This window comes from Triticum urartu, chromosome 2 (assembly GCF_003073215.2).
Source record: "Triticum urartu cultivar G1812 chromosome 2, Tu2.1, whole genome shotgun sequence".
NCBI lineage: Eukaryota > Viridiplantae > Streptophyta > Magnoliopsida > Poales > Poaceae > Triticum > Triticum urartu.
Window position 1 is genome coordinate 421337026 of NC_053023.1, and position 6000 is coordinate 421343025.

Consider the following 6000-nt stretch of genomic DNA (forward strand, 5'->3'; position numbering starts at 1 on the left):
TGTGTAGTAGTAAAAGGCAACCTATCAATATAATCCTTAATAAGCACAAACATCTCCGATATAGTGTAGTTTGGGGAATTCAAAAAGACAATAGGACTATCATGTGTGGGTGCAATAGCAACAATTTCATGTTTAACTATAGCAAGTTCATCTACATAAGGATAATTCATATTGGCATCTTGATCACAATCATAGCAAGCATCATCAAAAAGGGATATTTCAAAAGAATCAATGGGATCATAGCAATTATCATAGCATTCATCCTTCGGTAAGCACGAAGGGAAATTAAACAATGTATGAGTTGAAGAGTTACTCTCATTAGAAGGTGGGCATAGGTTATCAATCCGCTCTTCCTCCTTTTGTTCTTCGCTCTCTGTGATGGCCTGGCTTATTAGGGATGATAGATTACTCATATCAATAAGGAATTCCTTCTTTTTCGGGAGCCCATTTGGACAGAGCTTCAAAGTTAAGCGTGCTCAGCTTGGAGTAGTGTCAGGATGGGTGGCCGGCCGGGAAGTTGCTCCCGAGTGCGCACGAGTGAGGACAAAGTGCGCAGAAAAGACTAGTATTGACCTGTGGGGCCAGTCTAGATCCCGCCAGGAGTAACGACCACCGGCGGGTGTGTCCGGAGCGTTACAAGTTGGTATCAGAGTTGATCCTCGCGGTTACATGGATGTTTGCGGACAGGTGCGCGGTCATGTTGTTCATGACGTTTATGACCCGTCGTGGCACACGACATGGTACATGTACCAGACTGGATGCACAGACGTATGTGCCAAGAGGGAACGTTCCTGTGGCCCGACGAGGACGTCGGTTCCTCTGAGTGGGGGTGTATGTGATGACCTGACTTATTAGGGATGATAGACTACTCATATCATTAAGGAATTTCTTATTTTCTGGGAGCCCATTCAGACGGAACTTCAAAGTTAAGCGTTCTCAGCTTGGAGTAGTGTCAGGATGGGTGATCGACCGGGAAGTTGCTCACGGGTGCGCACGAGTGACGACAAAGTGCGCAGAAAAGACTAGTATTGATCTGTGGGGCCAGTCTAGATCCCGCCAGGAGTAACGACCACCGGCGGGTGTGTCCGAGGCATTACACTCTCCTCCTCATCTTTTTCATCCAATGAGCTCATAGTTTCATCATTTTCTTCTTCCATAGATTCCTGTAAAATATTAGTCTCTTCTGGGACAGCGGAGACTTTCTCAATAAACGCATCAATATCGGAATTGTATTCATAATTCTCATAACAACATTTAAGGATAGCTAAATTTTCAGGTCTGTAAACAGCATCATAAAGATTTTCATATTCTTTGAACGTAGATTGAATTTCATAAGCACCCATAAAAGCAACAAATTCTTCTATTTGTTCCACATCATAGTAGTCATATATACCTCTAGCATAAGAAGCCAAGGTTTCATTATCATTAAATTTGCATGAAAAGGGAAGGTGTGGAGACTTCATCCTAGAGCAACAAGTATAATCATATCCCAAGCATAGTTGCCTAGCATACTACTTCAACATATAAATTTGATCCCATAATAGTTTCTCTTTTTGAGTCAAGCGATAATCCCTAAAGTATTCACATTGATCCAACGTGTCTCCCATTACCAAATTGAATGGGGTTTTCTCTGGATTATCAAAGTAGTACATAATATCTGTCACATAATGAGCATCAAGGGTTTTAGGAGGTTCCTCATCTCCATGAGCAGCAAGTACACCTAATTTTTTTGGTATTTCGTGTTCCATATCCATAAGTAAAGATAAAGAACAACTAAGACCAGAAAATAAAAATTACTTAGTGATAAAGCAAACAAGCACATACGAGAATATTCACCCCACGCTATTGCTCCCCAGCAACGGCGCCAGAAAAAGGTCTTGATAACCCACAAGTATAGGGGATCGCAAACAGTTTTCGTTAAGTAAGAATGTCGAACCCAACGAGGAGCTAAAGGTAGAATAAATATTCCCTCAAGTTCTATCGACCATCGATACAACTCTACGCAAGCTTGACGTTCTCTTTACCTAGAACAAGTATGAAACCTGAAGTACTTTGTAGGTGTTTTTGGATAGGTTTGCAAGATAATAAAGAACAAGTAAATAAAAAGTAGGGGCTGTTTAGATAAAGACACAACTATGTTAGTTTTAGTAGAGAGCTTGTTGTTACGAGAAAGTTATTTGTCCCTAGGCAATCGATAATTGAACCGGTAATCATTATTGAAATTTTATTTGAGGGAGAGGCATAAGATAACATACTTTCTCTACTTGGATCATATGCACTTATGATTGGAACTCTAGCAAGCTTCCACATCTACTAAAGATCATTAAGGTAAAGCCCAACCATAGCATTAAAGTATCAAGATCTCTTTATCCCATACGCAAACAACCTACTTACTCGGGTTTGTGTTTCAGTCACTCACGCAACCCACTATAAGCAAATCATGAACGTATTGCAACACCCTATGGCGGGGATCCCTCACGCTTGCGCGACACAGAGAGCACCATGGGACAGCACCAATAATAAAACACGCAACTCAAACCAATCACGATCATCAAATAACCCATAGGACAAAACGGATCTACTCAAACATCATAGGATAGCCATACATCATTGGGAAATAAATATAGCATTGAGCACCATGTTTAAGTAGAGATTACAGCGGGTAAGAAAGAGGTTACACCGCTGCATAGAGGGGGGAGGAGTTGGTGATGATGGCGGTGAAGTTGTTGGTGAAGATTGCGGTGATGATGACGGCCCCTGGTGGCACTCCGGTGCCACCGGAAGCGAGGGGGAGAGAGCCCCCCTCCTTCTTCTTCTTCCTTGACCTCCTCCCTAGATGGGAGAAGGGTTTAACACAATCTCTATCCGTATATTAGATGTCTTGCAGAGAAAGAAGGGCATCAACCGCCGTATGGGGTGGCCACAAGGGTCAGGGGCGTGCCCAGGGGGGTGGGATGCGCCCCCTACCTCGTGCCTACCTCGGGCACCATCTCGCGTGGATTTTTCTTCCCAAAAATCATATATATTCCAAAAAATATCTCCGTCAGTTTTTACCCAGCTTGGACTCCATTTGATATGGATATTCTGCGAAACAAAAAACATGCAACAAACAGGAACTGGCACTAGGCACTGGATCAATATGTTAGTCCCAAAAATAGTATAAAAAGTTGCCAAAAGTATATGAAAGTTGTAGAATATTCGCATGGAACAACCAAAAATTATAGATACGATGAAGACGTATCAATGTCCTCTTGCGGGGCCGCCGTCATCTACAAACAGAAGGGCGGGGACTGCCCCAAAATGCTGCTAGAGGATTATGCCAAGAAATGATAGAACTCCTTCTTTTGCGTCTGCTACCTTGGCATGCACCGCATCAACCTGCCGCCCTTCGTCGACGTGACGCCGCAGGGGAAGCAGAACTGGAACTACTTCCCCAGGCACCCATTGCATGAGGTGCTCAGCTTGTGCTAGCGGGTTACGTGGATGAAGGAGCGGGAGGGGCTCACCGGCGCCGACCTTATCGCCGCCTTCATCAAGTGTCGGGTGCTACCGCCGCAGCAGCGCACCCACATCATCGGTCTGATGACCGGTCTTCAGGACCCCAACCAGATGTTGAACCTGTGCCTCGGAGCGGACCAGGTCACCCGTTGGGTCAACGACATCTCCAAGGCCGGGTTGAAGGAGGATTGGGAGTTCGGGAAGCCCCCGTACAGCCAGGCCAACCCGGCACCGACGGTGAGTCCTTGGTCTCTGTATTTTGCCGCCGCCCATCTTCCTGTTCATCCCGACGTGACACGGGAGGTGCTCCTGAATGCCATCTGGCACCCATATGACCGGGCGCCGATGTAGGTGGTGTGGGCCGGCTCGGAGGAGCCCGTGGCCAAAGGGGAGGAGGCGGACGCCGACACCGGCGCGGGGCGCACGACGGGTAAGATTCTACGTTCTTTATCTCTTGAGACGTCGGTGGCGAGGCGGCGTGAGGATTTTTGACATGATTTGTTGGCGCAGTGGCACCGAGTGGAGGTGGCAGCAACGCGGCTAGAGCCGGGTCATCTTGGGGGACGGCGGCGGCAAGTTGGCAGCACGGGAAGGGCGACGTGGCCCCCCGAGGTCCGGCCATGAAGCGCGCGGTGGACCAAGCGGCTGCGACGAAGCCGCCCGCCAAGAGGAAGAGTCGCGCTCCGTAGGCGACACCAGCAAGACCCACCGTCTCGCTATTGCCGGGTGAGTTCTCTTTCAGTTGAATTTGAGTCGCTGAGTGGCTTCCCTTAGTTCTTGCTTGTTTACTCCGTCGAGCCTTGGGTCGCCGATCTCGCTGGCGCTGGAGGCGGCAGATGCCGCGTCTAGCGGGGGCACCGTGTTCCGGAAGACCTAGACCAACGCCATCGATCGGGACGAGGGGATGGTCGACCCGGACCTAGGCCAGGACCCGGTCGACACCGAGTGTCTGGCCTGGCGGGACTGGAACAGGGACCAGGTCGTGGGGGTTAACGACGACACCCCACACGGACCAACGTGGCCGAGTGGGAGGAGGTCGAGGAAGGGGAGGCGACACCGTCTTGGAGGAGGCGTTGCGGACGGTGCCGGAGGGAGCGCCTCGGGCGCCGCCTGTCGTGGTGCCACAGGCGACTCCGGCCGCCGTGCCGGAGAGAATGCTGGAGAGGGCGCCGGCCGTGGAGGAGGCGGTCAGCGGCGAGTACGCCCTGGTACCCAGGCCAAGGAGTCGTCGGGCCACAGCCGGCTCGGGCTAGGCTCAACGAGGTCTTCTTCGGACCCTTGACCCAGGAGGCGGCGGCGATGGCCGTCGTGAGCAAGCGCCTTCGAGGGTGCACACACAGGATCCAGGCCTTCGCCAAGGCCGAGGTGGAGCAGACACCGGAGCTAGAGCATGCCATGTTTGTAAGCTCTTCCTTTCTCTTCTATCTTTCTTCTTGCTGCTTCTTTTAGTGGGGGCGCGCTAGCACACCCACTGGGTGTAGCCCCCGACATTCAGGCCAACTATGTAGTAGTTGGGTCAAATCTTAAACTGCTATCTTGTGCTTATCATTGCTCCTTGCGACAACTAGACTCTTATCGGGTCGGTGTCTTCAACCGGCTCCTAGAGAAGCACCGGCAGCTCAAGGAGCAGCTCGCTGCCAAGGACGAGGCGCTCCGCGTCGCCACATGTATCTTTTCTTGCGTGCTCTTCTTAGTGGGGGCGCGCTAGTGCACCCACTGGGTGTAGCCCCCAAGATTCGGGCCAACTACATAGTAGCTGGGTCGAATCTTAAAGTAATCCTTTGTTTCTGAATCCTTGTCGTGCGGCCTCTGCAGCTGAGGTGTCCTCCTGGCGAACCCAGCTGATCCAAGGCGGCTATCAGTACGACTGGGTCATTGCTGACATTTGTCGGCTTCGATCCGAGGTGGCGGAGGCAGCAGGGACCCGGCGGGCGCTTGACGAATCCGACCGGCTACAGGAGTAGCTGGTGGGCGACAAGAGCCGGCTCGAGGCCAAGGTGGACCGCCTCAAGGAGGAGGCGGCTAAGGCCATGGAGGCCCAGCAAGCCCTTGCCGAGACCGGCCAGCAATGCGACAAGATGGCCAACGACAAGGGCCTGCTTCAGGCCGATGTGGAGCACCTGAAGGCGGAGGGGACCAAGATGGGGGGGCACCAGGCGGAACTCCACCGCTGCAAGGATTACGAGAAGGCGGCTGAGGCCAAGGACGTCGAGCTGAAGGCGGCACTCGCCAAGGTCACCGACCTGGAGAAGACGCTTCAGGAGCGTGACCATGCCATTGCCAGGGAGCAGCGCGGTACGTTGCTTGAGGCGCAGCACGTGGACGAGTCCTTCGCCAGTAAGTGCTTTCTTTGGATTTTGCCAGGTTGGGAAGCCAGCTTTCCTTCCCTTGGTTATTGATTTGTCTTGCTCTTCTTTTTGGTAGGGAACTTCCCGGAGATGCGCAGGGTGGCGGAGGAGGTCGTCCGTTTCTAGCGAGATCCACAGGGAGTCATGGGCTCCG